The sequence below is a fragment of the Panulirus ornatus genome, chromosome 28 (assembly GCF_036320965.1).
Source record: "Panulirus ornatus isolate Po-2019 chromosome 28, ASM3632096v1, whole genome shotgun sequence".
Classification (NCBI taxonomy): Eukaryota; Metazoa; Arthropoda; class Malacostraca; order Decapoda; family Palinuridae; genus Panulirus; species Panulirus ornatus.
The window spans coordinates 22,440,160-22,453,615 of NC_092251.1; the positions used below are offsets into that span (position 1 = coordinate 22,440,160).

Here is a 13,456-nt window from a genome sequence, read left to right on the forward strand (position 1 = left end):
GTGGAAAGGGAGCTGTGATTTCGGTGCATTACACATGACAGATAGTCTGAGTGTGAACGATTGTGGCTTTTTTTTTTGTCTGTTCCTGGCGCTGCCTTACTGGGGCGGAGGGATACTGTTTTGTGTGTGGTGGGGTGGCCACAGGAATGGATGAAGGCAGCAAGTATGGATATGTACATGTGTATATATATGTATATGTTTGCTTGTGTATATGTATGTATAAGTTGGAATGTATATGTATGTATATGTGCATGTGTGCGTGTTTATGTAATACATGTGTATGTTGGTGGGTTGGTCCATTCCTTGTCTGTTTCCTTGCACTACCTCGCTAATGCCGGAGATGGCAGTTAAGTATAATAACAGTGATAATAGTATTGGTGTGAATGATTGAGAGATGTATAAAAAAAAGGCAGGAGGTCAAGAGAAAGGTGAAAGATGTGAAAAAGAGGGCAGATGAGATTTGGGGTGAGAGAGTATCATTAGATTGTAGGGAAAATAAAAAGATGTTTTGAAAGGAAGTATATAAAGTGTGTAAGACGAGAGAACAAATGGGAACAATGGTGAAGGGGGCTAATGGGGAGGTAATAACAAGTAGTGGTGAAGTGAGGAGATGGAGTGATTATTTTGAAGGGTTGTTAAATGTGTTTGATGATAGAGTGGCAGATTTAGGGTGCTTTGGTGTAGGTGGTGTGCAAAGTGAGAGGGTAAGGGAGAATGGTTTGGTAAACAGAGAAGAGGTAGTGAAAGCTTTGCGGAAGATGAAAGCCAGCAAGGTGGCAGGATTGGATGGTACTGCAGTGGAATTTATTAAAAAAAAGGTGGTGACTGTGTTGTTGACTGGTTGGTAAGGATATTCAGTGTATGTATGGTTCATGGTGAAGTACCGGAGGATTGGTAGAATGCATGCATAGTGCCATTGTACAAAGGCAAAGGGCATAAAGGTGAGTGTTCAACTTGCAGAGGTATGTTTGTTGAGTATTCCTGGGAAATTATGTGGGAGGTTATTGATTGAGAGGGTAAAGGTATATACAGAGCATCAGATTGGGGAAGAGCAGTGAGGTTTCAGAAGTGGTAGAGGATGTGTGGATCAGGTGTTTGCTTTGAAGAATTTATGTGAGAAATACTTAGAAAAACAGATGGATTTGTATGTAGCATTTATGGATTTGGAGAAGGCATATGATAAGATTGATAGAGATGCTATGTGGAAGGTATTAAGAGTATATGGTGTGGGAGGCAAGTTGTTAGAAGCAGTGAAAAGTTTTTATCGAGGATGTAAGGCATGTGTACGAGTAGGAAGAGAGGAAAGTGATTGGTTCCTAGTGAATTTTGGTTTGCGGTAGGGGTGCATGATGTTCCCCATGGTTGTTTGATTTGTTTATGGATGGGGTTGTTAGGGAGTTGAATGCAAGAGTGTTAGACAGAGGGGCAAGTATGCAGTCTGTTGTGGATGAGAGGGCTTGGGAAGTGAGTCAGTTGTTCACTAATGATACAGCACTGGTGGCTGATTCTGGTGAGAAACTGCAGAAGTTGGTGACTGAGTTTGGTAAAGAGTGTGAAAGAAGAAAGCTGAGATAAATGTGAATAAGAGCAAGGTTATTAGGTACAGTAGGGTTGAGGGACAAGTTAATTGGGAGGTAAGTTTGAATGGAGAAAAACTGGAGGAAGTGAAGTGTTTTAGATATCTAGGAGTGGATTTAGCAGGCATGGAAGTGGAAGTGAGTCACAGGGAGGGGGCAAAAGTACTGAGAGCATTGAAGAATGTGTGGAACGTCATCTCCGAGAGTAAAAATGGGTACGTTTGAAGGAATAGCGGTTCCAACAATGATATATGGTTGCGAGGCGTGGGCTATAGGTAGGGTTGTGCAGAGGAGGGTGGATGTGTTGCAAATGATTTTTTTTTTTTTTTTTTTTTTTTTTTTTTTTTTTTTTATACTTTTTCGCTGTCTCCCGCGTTTGCGAGGTAGCGCAAGGAAACAGACGAAAGAAATGGCCCAACCCCCCCATACACATGTATATACACACGTCCACACACGCAAATATACATACCTACACAGCTTTCCATGGTTTACCCCAGACGCTTCACATGCCTTGATTCAATCCACTGACAGCACGTCAACCCCGGTATACCACATCGCTCCAATTCACTCTATTCCTTGCCCTCCTTTCACCCTCCTGCATGTTCAGGCCCCGATCACACAAAATCTTTTTCACTCCATCTTTCCACCTCCAATTTGGCCTCCCTCTTCTTCTTGCTCCCTCCACCTCCGACACATATATCCTCTTGGTCAATCTTTCCTCACTCATCCTCTCCATGTGCCCAAACCACTTCAAAACACCCTCTTCTGCTCTCTCAACCACGCTCTTTTTATTTCCACACATCTCTCTTACCCTTACGTTACTCACTCGATCAAACCACCTCACACCACACATTGTCCTCAAACATCTCATTTCCAGCACATCCATCCTGCGCACAACTCTATCCATAGCCCACGCCTCACAACCATACAACATTGTTGGAACCACTATTCCTTCAAACATACCCATTTTTGCTTTCCGAGATAATGTTCTCGACTTCCACACATTCTTCAAGGCCCCCAGAATTTTCGCCCCCTCCCCCACCCTATGATCCACTTCCGCTTCCATGGTTCCATCCGCTGCCAGATCCACTCCCAGATATCTAAAACACTTCACTTCCTCCAGTTTTTCTCCATTCAAACTCACCTCCCAATTGACTTGACCCTCAACCCTACTGTACCTAATAACCTTGCTCTTATTCACATTTACTCTTAACTTTCTTCTTCCACACACTTTACCAAACTCAGTCACCAGCTTCTGCAGTTTCTCACATGAATCAGCCACCAGCGCTGTATCATCAGCGAACAACAACTGACTCACTTCCCAAGCTCTCTCATCCCCAACAGACTTCATACTTGCCCCTCTTTCCAAAACTCTTGCATTTACCTCCCTAACAACCCCATCCATAAACAAATTAAACAACCATGGAGTCATCACACACCCCTGCCGCAAACCTACATTCACTGAGAACCAATCACTTTCCTCTCTTCCTACACGTACACATGCCTTACATCCTCGATAAAAACTTTTCACTGCTTCTAACAACCCACACCATATATTCTTAATACCTTCCACAGAGCATCTCTATCAACTCTATCATATGCCTTCTCCAGATCCATAAATGCTACATACAAATCCATTTGCTTTTCTAAGTATTTCTCACATACATTCTTCAAAGCAAACACCTGATCCACACATCCTCTACCACTTCTGAAACCACACTGCTCTTCCCCAATCTGATGCTCTGTACATGCCTTCACCCTCTCAATCAATACCCTCCCATATAATTTACCAGGAATACTCAACAAACTTATACCTCTGTAATTTGAGCACTCACTCTTATCCCCTTTGCCTTTGTACAATGGCACTATGCACGCATTCCGCCAATCCTCAGGCACCTCACCATCAGTCATACATACATTAAATAACCTTACCAACCAGTCAACAATACAGTCACCCCCTTTTTTAATAAATTCCACTGCAATACCATCCAAACCTGCTGCCTTGCCGGCTTTCATCTTCCGCAAAGCTTTCACTACCTCTTCTCTGTTTACCAAATCATTTTCCCTAACCCTCTCACTTTGCACACCACCTCGACCAAAACACCCTATATCTGCCACTCTATCATCAAACACATTCAACATTTGAGGAAAATATGTGGTGTGAGGTGGTTTGATAGAGTAAGTAATGAAAGGGTAAGAGAGATGTAATAAATAGGGTGTGGTTGAGAGAGCAGAAGAGGGTGTATTGAAATGGTTTGACCACTTGGAGAGAATGAGTGAGGGAAGATTGACAAAGAGGATAGGTGTCGTAGGTGGAGGGAATGACAAGTAGGAGACCAAATTGGAGGTGGAAGGATGGAGTGAAAAAGATTTTGAGCGATCGGGGCCTGAACATACAGGAGAGTGAAAGGCATGCAAGGAATAGAGTGAAGTGGAATGATGTGATATACTGGGGTCGATGTGCTGTCAGTGGATTGAACCAGAGCATGTGAAGCATCTGGAGTAAGCCATGGAAAGTTTTGTGGGGCCTGGATGTGGAAAGGGAGCTGTGGTTTCAGTGCATTACACATGACAGCTCGAGACTGAGTGTGAACGAATTTGGTGTTGTCTTTTCCTGGCACTACCTCGTGCGCGTGGGCGGAGGGAGGTGTCGTTGAAATATATAGGTATGTATATGTTCGTGTGTGGGCGTTTATGTATATACATGTGCATGTGGGTGGGTTGGGCCATTTTTTGTCTGTTCCTTGCTTTACCTCACAAACGCTGGAGACAGGGAATAGGTATAATAAGATGTAAAATAAGAAATGATAAAATATAATGAGAACATCAGTGACATTAGACTAAACCTGTTATTCGTTGTTTATGATTTATCACAGTTACATGAGTAGTCTTGATTTCACAGATATCAAGGAGGATACCGACCAGATATCCCACCAACTAGGGGAACCGAAGGAGCCACTTGGAATAAACACAGACATGCCAGGTTCGTTAACAGTTTTTTACATTTTATCAAAGTAAGCTTGAATCAAACTATTTATTTATTTATTTTGCTTTGTCACTGTCTCCTGTGTTAGCGAGGTAGCGCAAGGAAACAGACGAAAGAATGGCCCAACCCACCCTCATACACATATACATACACGTCCACACACGCAAATATACATACCTATACATCTCAACATATACATATATATACTCACAGACATATATACACATGTACATAATTCATACTGTCTGCCTTTATTCATTCCCATCGCCACCTCGCCACACATGAAATAACAACCCCCTCCCCCTGCATGTGCGCGAGGTAGCGCTAGGAAAAGACAACAAAGGCCACTTTCATTCGTACTCAGTCTCTAGCTGTCATGTATAATGCACGGAAACCACAGCTCCCTTTACACATCCAGGCCCCACAGAGACTTTCCATGGTTTACCCCAGACGCTTCATATGCCCTGGTTCAATCCATTGACAGCACTTCGACCCAGGTATACCACATCATTCCATTTCCTTGCACGCCTTTCACCCTCTTGCATGTTCAGGCCCCGATCACTCAAAATCTTTTTCACTCCGTCTTTCCACCTCCAGTTTGGTCTCCCACTTCTCCTCGTTCCCTCCACCTCTGACACACATATCCTCTTTGTCAATCTTTCCTCACTCATTCTCTCCATGTGACCAAACCATTTCAAAACACCCTCTTCTGCTCTCTCAACCATACTTTTTATTACCACACATCTCTCTTACCTATTAATCTCTCTTACCTTATTATTACTTACTCGATCAAACCACCTTACACCACATATTGTCCTCAAACATCTCATTTCCAGCACATCCACCCTCCTCCGCATAACTCTATCTAAAGCCCATGCCTCGCAACCATATAACATTGTTGGAACCCCCTATTCCTTCAAACATACCCATTTTTGCTTTCCGAGATAATGTTCTCGACTTCCACACATTCTTCAAAGCTCCCAGAACTTTCGCCCCTTCCCCCACCCTATGACTCACTTCCACTTCCATGGTTCCATCCGCTGCCAAATCCACTCCCAGATATCTAAAATACCACTTCCTCCAGTTTTTCTCCATTCAAACTTACCTCCCGATTGACTTGTCCCTCAACCCTACTGTACCTAATAACCTTGCTCTAATTCACATTTACTCTCAGCTTTCTTCTTTCACACACTTTACCAAACTCAGTCACCAGCTTCTGCAGTTTCTTACGCGAATCAGCCACCAGTGCTGTATCATCAGCGAACAACAACTGACTCATTTCCAAAGCTCTCTCATCCACAACAGACTGCATACTTGCCCCTCTTTCCAGACTATAATGTTGAATTCTGTTTGGTCAGCATATTAGCACTGGCAGTTGTTGTTACTCTAAAGCATGAGCACTTGAGGTATTTTGGTGAGTGTGATTGTGAGAAGTTTCAACTAGTTTTTAAATTGATAGTATTTACATAACTTGAAACAAAAAGTTAGTTGCAAATCCTTTACATGAAAACCATATCAGTTCAGAGTCCTAAATTGAGAAAAGCTGTTTCTACATCATTGATTTCATTTGTTGACATGAATGACAAGTTAGTTTATTAAGTAAACAGTAATATACAAATGGGAGAATATATCAGATACAAAATCAAATAGGAAGTGGTGTGTTACAGACTGTGGTATAGCTTTTTCATCATAAGGGGCACCACAATACCCACAAATGATTTACTCGAATAAAATTGTACTTGTTTCTGCAAATAAGATAATGGCAAAAACGTAGTGGAAATTGATTAATTTATCTTTGGATTTTGTATGTTTTATTCTACAAAGAAAATGCTTTTAAGAACAATAGTTCACACGTGTTCGTGTTACTCAAAGATATTAGCATCACTATTGTAAACTTTTTTGTGTATGTAAACGTTGAAGGTGACTGCTCCTGCAACTGATCTCCAAGCCACAGTTCCCTTAAATATAACTGTCCTAGTTCTTTGTGCAGGTATTAATAATAGAATATGTAGTCTTGCAATGGATTTTTTTTATCATATTCTCACAAGGATCTTGTCATGTATTTTTATACCAATATTTTTCTGTTATAATAGAAATTTGATAAATAGAATGGATCTTGGTTTCTAATAATTTTTCATCAATGTTTAGTGTACTGCACATTATAGAAATATGTCACTACTAATTAAGAATGTTTTTATGGCTGGACTATAAAAGGATTTCAACTGTGGCCTGCAAAAGGATTTGTTTTCATTTACTGTTTTGAATTGATGCATTACCTATGAAAATTATTAGATTTATTGTCACCATATTGGTACTTTTGAAATTTCATAGTCTTTGTTCATATAGTCTTTCCATAATTTAATTCGCCTGTTCTTATTTCTGTTGCAGAGTGAGGGTAATGTATTATACATTAATTTGCCAAATCTAAAATTCAAGACTGAATATGGTTTATCCAGAGTCAGTTGTAGTTTTCATGCTGTTTCCAAAATATCTAATACAATTATTTCAGAAGCAGAGCAAAAAATGTAATGAACAACAAAGCTGTAAAAGAAATGCTGAAGAATATAGAGAATGAAAAAACATGCAGATTAATTCATCTGAATATTGCAACACCTCTGAAAAGCTGAAAGAAAATGCTTTAAGGTACCTTAACCATGACGTTTTGCTTTTTTAGGGTTTGGGTAAAGAGTTAAAAAACTATATAACAACAAAGAAAAAAGGTTTGGATTGACTACATACCTCTGAGTCCTAAAACCTAGATTTTTTTAATTTTTGCTTTGGGTTTTGTAAGTACATCACACAGATGGTTTATGCAAAATTAGTATGAATGTAGGTTTGAATACTCACACACTAAAATGTTGAAAAAGCTGGGAAAATGAAGATCGGAAAATTTTGTAGCATTATTTTTGATGGCAGGCATCTCATGCAAGGTGAATTTTTTAAGAGGCAACAGATTGTCATTGGGAGAGAGGATTTTGGAGAATTTGGAAGATCAGACAAGGGGACAAACGATGCATTGGTATTCATGGTTAGACTAATTAGTGTGTAGAAACAAGTATTGGTATTCTTTTATGAGGTAGCTGCGAATAATGAACTTTTAAAGACTATGTTTGAAACTATAGTCTTGGTAAATTACAAGAAACTGGATTTTGTCAAATTTACTGTACATGATCTGGATTCAGTTCATAGATTAGCTTTTAATAAGATAGGTATGAGCATGTTAACGAGCAGGACCATTTTGATTCCTCATATTCAAAAGTCTTCATAACAGTTTAGAAGATATGGCATCAAAACATAATAAATAAAATGTTTTTTCATGGAAATATTATACTATTTCATTATACTTAATCTCTGTTTTCTGCTTCAGTGAGGTTGCGCTAGGAAACTGACAAAGAATGGCCCATCTATTCCTATGAATAAACACCTATACATGCACATACACTTGTACATATTCATACTTGCTTGCCTTCATTCATTCCTTGCACTACCCTGACACTCAGGAAATAGCATCACTGTCCCCTGCTTCAGTGAAGTAGCACTAGGAAAACAGACATAAAGGCTACATTCGTTCACACTCAGTCTCTATCTGTCATGAGTAATACACCAAAACCACAGCTCCCTATCCACATCCAGGCCCCATAAACCTTTCCATGGTTTACCCCACACACTTCACATGCCCTGGTTCAGTCCATTGACAGCACGTCGATCCCAGTATACCACATCATTCCAATTCACTCTATTCCTTGCACGCCTTTCACCCTCCTGCATGTTCAGGCCCCGATCACTCAAAATCTTTTTCACTCCATCTTTCCACCTCCAATTTGGTCTCCCACTTCTCGTTCCCTCCACCTCTGACACATATATCTTCTTTGTCAGTCTTGCTTCTCTCATTCTCTCCATGTGACCAAACCATTTTAAAACACCCTCTTCTGCTCTCTCAACCACACTCTTTTTATTACTGCGCATCTCTCTTACCCTTTCATTACTTACTCAATCAAACCACCTCACTCCACATATTGTCCTCAAACATCTCATTTCCAACACATCCACCCTTCTCCAAACATGCCTCGCAACCATATAACATTGTTGGAACCACTATTCCTTCAAACATACCCATTTTTGCTTTCCAAGATAATGTTTTCGCCTTCCACACATTTTTCAGTGCTCCTAGAACTTTCGTTCCTCCCACACCCTGTGACTCACTTCTGCTCCCGTGGTTCCATCCACTGCCAAATCCACTCCCAGATATCTAAAACACTTCAGTATCTCCAGTTTTTCTCCATTCATACTTACCTCCCAATTGACTTGTCCTCAACCTTACTGTACCTAATAACCTTGCTGTTATTCACATTTACTCTCAGCTTTCTTCTTTCACACATTTTACCAAACTCTGTCACCAGCTTCTACAGTTTCTCACCCGAATCAGCCACCAGCGCTGTATCATCAGCGAACAACAACTGACTCACTTTCCAAGCCCTCTCATCCACAACAGACAGCATACTTGCCTCTCTCTCCAAAAGTCTTGCATTCACCTCCCTAACAACCCCATCCATAAACACATTAAACAACCATGGAGACATCACACACCCCTGCCGCAAACCCACATTTACTGAGAACCAATCACTTTCCTCTCTTCCTACTTGTACACATGCCTTACATCCTCGATAAAAATTTTCACTGCTTCTAGCAACTTGCCTCCCATGCCAATGCACAGTGCCATTGCACAAAGGCAGACGGGATAAAGGTGAGTGCTCAGATTACTGAGGTATAAGTTTGTTAAGTATTCCTGGGAAACTATATGGGAGGGTATCGATTGAGTGGGTGAAAGCATGTACAGAGCATCAGATTGGGGAAGAGCAGTGTGGTTTTTAAAAGTGGTGGAGGATGTGTGGATCAGGTGTTTGCTTTGAAGAATGTATGTGGGAAATACTTCGAAAACCAAATGGATTTGTATGTAGCATTTATGAATGTGGAGAAGGCATATGATAGAGTTGATAGAGATGCTCTGTGGAAGGTATCAAGAATATATGGTGTGGGAGGCAAGTTGTTAGAAGCTGTGAAAAGTTTTTATCGAGGATGTAAGGCATGTGTACGTGTAGGAAGAGAGGAAAGTGATTGGTTCTCAGTGAATGTAGGTTTGCGGCAGGGGTGTGTGATGTCTCCATGGTTGTTTGATTTGTTTATGGATGGGGTTGTTAGGGATGTGAATGCAAGAGTTTTGGAAAGAGGGGCAAGTATGCAGTCTGTTGTGGATGAGAGAGCTTGGGAAGTGAGTCAGTTGTTGTTCGCTGATGATACAGCGCTGGTGGCTGATTCATGTGAGAAACTGCAGAAGCTGGTGACTGAGTTTGGTAAAGTGTGTGAAAGAAGAAAGTTAAGAGTAAATGTGAATAAGAGCAAGGTTATTAGGTACAGTAGGGTTGAGGGTCAAGTCAATTGGGAGGTAAGTTTGAATGGAGAAAACTGGAGGAAGTAAAGTGTTTTAGATATCTGGGAGTGGATCTGGCAGCGGATGGAACCATGGAAGCGGAAGTGAATCATAGGGTGGGGGAGGGGGCGAAAATTCTGGGAGCCTTGAAGAATGTTTGGAAGTCGAGAACATTATCTCGGAAAGCAAAAATGGGTATGTTTGAAGGAATTGTGTGCAGGAGGGTGGATGTTCTGGAAATGAGATGTTTGAGGACAATATGTGGTGTGAGGTGCTTTGATCGAGTAAGTAATGTAAGGGTAAGAGAGATGTGTGGAAATAAAAAGAGTGTGGTTGAGAGAGCAGAAGAGGGTGTTTTGAAATGGTTTGGTCACATGGAGAGAATGAGTGAGGAATGATTAACAAAGAGGATATATGAGTCAGAGGTGGAGGGAACGAGGAGAAGTGGGAGACCAAATTGGAGGTGGAAAGATGGAGTGAAAAAGATTTTGAGTGATCGGGGCCTGAACATGCAGGAGGGTGAAAGGATTGCAAGGAATAGAGTGAATTGGAACAATGTGGTATACCGGGGTCGACGTGCTGTCAATAGATTGAACCAGAGCATGTGAAGCATCTGGGGTAAACCATGGAAAGTTGTGTGGGGCCTGGATGTGGAAAGGAAGCTGTGGTTTCGGTGCATTATTACATGACAGCTGGAGACTGAGTGTGAACGAATGGGGCCTTTGTTGTCTTTTCCTAGCGCTACCTCGCACACATGAGGGGGGAGGGGGTTGTTATTCCATGCGTGGCGAGGTGGCGATGGGAATAAATAAAGGCAGACAGTATGAATTATGTACGTGTATAAATGTATATGTCTGTGTGTTTATATATATGTGTACATTGAGATGTATAGGTATGTATATTTGCATGTGTGGACGTGTATGTATATACATGTGTATGTGTGTGGGTTGGGCCATTCTTTCGTCTGTTTCCTTGCGCTACCTCGTTAACGCCGGAGACAGCGACAAAGCAAAATAAACATACACAGTCATATACATATATACACATGTAGATATTTCATACTTGCTGCATTTATTCATTCCTGTCGCCACCCCTCCACACATGAAATGACAACCCCTCCCCCCCACATGCACGCGAGGTAGCGCTTGGAAAAGCCAACAAAGGCCACATTCGTTTACACTCAGTCTCTAGCTGTCATGTATAATGCACCGAGACCATGAGTCATACATACATTAATTATCCTTACCAACCAGTCAACAACACAGTCACCCCTTTTTTAAAAATTCCACTGCAATACCATCCAAACCTGCTGCCTTGCCAGTTTTCATCTTCCGCAAGGCTTTTACTACCTCTTCTCTGTCTACCAAATCATTCTCCCTAACCCTCTCACTTCGTACACCACCTCGACCAAAACGCCCGATATCTGCCACTCTTATCATCTAACACATTTAACAAATTCAAAATATTCACTCCATATCCTTCTCACATCACCACTACTTGTTATTTCCTGCCCATTAGTCCCCTTCACCAATGTTCCTACTTGTTCTCTTACGCACTTTATATACCTCCTTCCAAAACATCTTTTTATTCTCCCTAAAATTTTAATGATACTCTCATTTGCCCTCTTTTTCACCTCCTGCACCTTTCTCTTGACCTCCTGCCTTTTTCTTTTATAAATCTCCCACTCATTTGCATTTTTTCCCTGCAAAAATCGTCCAAATGCCTCGCTCTTCTCTTTCACTCATAATCTTACATTTTCATCGCACCACTCGCTACCCTTTCTAATCTGCCCACCTCTCACTTTTCTCATGCCACAAGCATCTTTTGCACAAGCCATCACTGCTTCCCCAAATACATCCCATTCCTCCCCCACTCCCCTATGTCCTTTGCTTTCATCTTTTTCGATTCTGCACTCAGTCTCTCCGGGTACTTCCTCACACAAGTCTCCTTCCCAAGCTCACTTACTCTCACCACTCTCTTCACCTCAACATTCTCTCTTCTTTTCTGAAAACCTCTGCAAATCTTCACCTTTGCCTCCACATTTCTATAACATTTGTTTTTGCATGTTATTTGCTTGTATTTTGGATATTTATTTATTATACTTTGTCGCTGTCTCCCGCGATAGTGAGTTAGCGCAAGGAAACAGACGAAAGAATGGCCCAACCCACCAACATACACATGTTTATACATACACATCCACACATACATACCTATACATCTCAACGTATACATATATATACACACTCAGACATATACATATATACACGTGTACATAATTTATACTGTCTGCCCTTATTCATTCCCATCACCACCCCACCACACATGAAATGACAGCTCCCTCCCCCTGCATGTGCGCGAAGTAGTGCTAGGAAAAGACTACAAAGGCCACATTCGTTCACACTCAGTCTCTAGCTGTCATGTATAATGCACCGAAAGCAAGGCTCCCTTTCCACATCCAGGCCCCACAAAACTTTCCATGGTTTACCCCAGACGCTTCACATGCCCTGGTTCAATCCATTGACAGCATGTCGACTCCGGTATACCACATCGTTCCAATTCACTCTATTCCTTGCACGCCTTTCACCCTCCTGCTTGTTCAGGCCCTGATCACTCTAAATCTTTTTCACTCCATCTTTCCACCTCCAGTTTGGTCTCCCACTTCTCCTCGTTCCCTCCACCTCTGACACATATATCCTCTTTGTCAATCTTTCCTCACTCATCCTCTCCATGTGACCAAACCATTTCAAAACACCCTCTTCTGCTCTCTCAACCACACTCTTTTTATTACCACAAATCTCTTACCCTTTCATTACTTACTTGATCAAACCACCTGACACCACATATTGTCCTCAAACATCTCATTTCCAGCACATCCACCCTCCTCCGCACAACTCTATCTATAGCCCACGCCTCGCAACCATATAACATTGTTGGAATGACTGTTCCTTCAAACATACCCATTTTTGCTTTCCAAGATAACGTTCTCGACTTCCACACGTTTCAACACTCCCAGAACTTTTGCCCCCTCTCCCACCCAATAATTCACTTCCACTTCCATCTGCTGCCAAATCCACCTACAGATATCTAAAACACTTTACTTCCTCCATTTTTTCTCCATTCAGACATACCTCCCAATTGACTTGTCCCTCAACCCTACCGTACCTAATAACCTTGCTCTTATTCACATTTACTCTCAGCTTTCTTCTTTCACACACTTTACCAAACTCAGTCACCAGCTTCTGCAGTTTCTCACATGAATCAGCTACAAGCGCTGTATCATCAGCGAACAACAACTGATTCACTTCCCAAGCTCTCTCATCCACAACAAACTGCGTACTTGCCCCTCTTTCCAAGACTCTTTCATTCACCTCCCTAACAACCCCATCCATAGACAAATTAAACAACCATGGAGACATCACACACCCCTGCCGCAAACCAACATTCACTGAGAACCAATCACTTTCC

The 13,456-nt window shown here is 41.6% G+C and overlaps 1 protein-coding gene across 2 annotated transcripts in view; it reads left to right on the forward strand.

Moving 5' to 3' along the window:
• Positions 1 to 13,456, forward strand: part of LOC139757901 (electron transfer flavoprotein beta subunit lysine methyltransferase-like) — a 251,269-nt gene that overhangs the window by 48,510 nt on the left and 189,303 nt on the right. For both annotated transcript variants that reach the window (XM_071678839.1, XM_071678838.1), the window contains exon 3: positions 4,480 to 4,560. The gene's annotated coding sequence lies outside the window, so the exon portion shown is untranslated. The remainder of the gene's footprint in view (positions 1 to 4,479; positions 4,561 to 13,456) is intronic.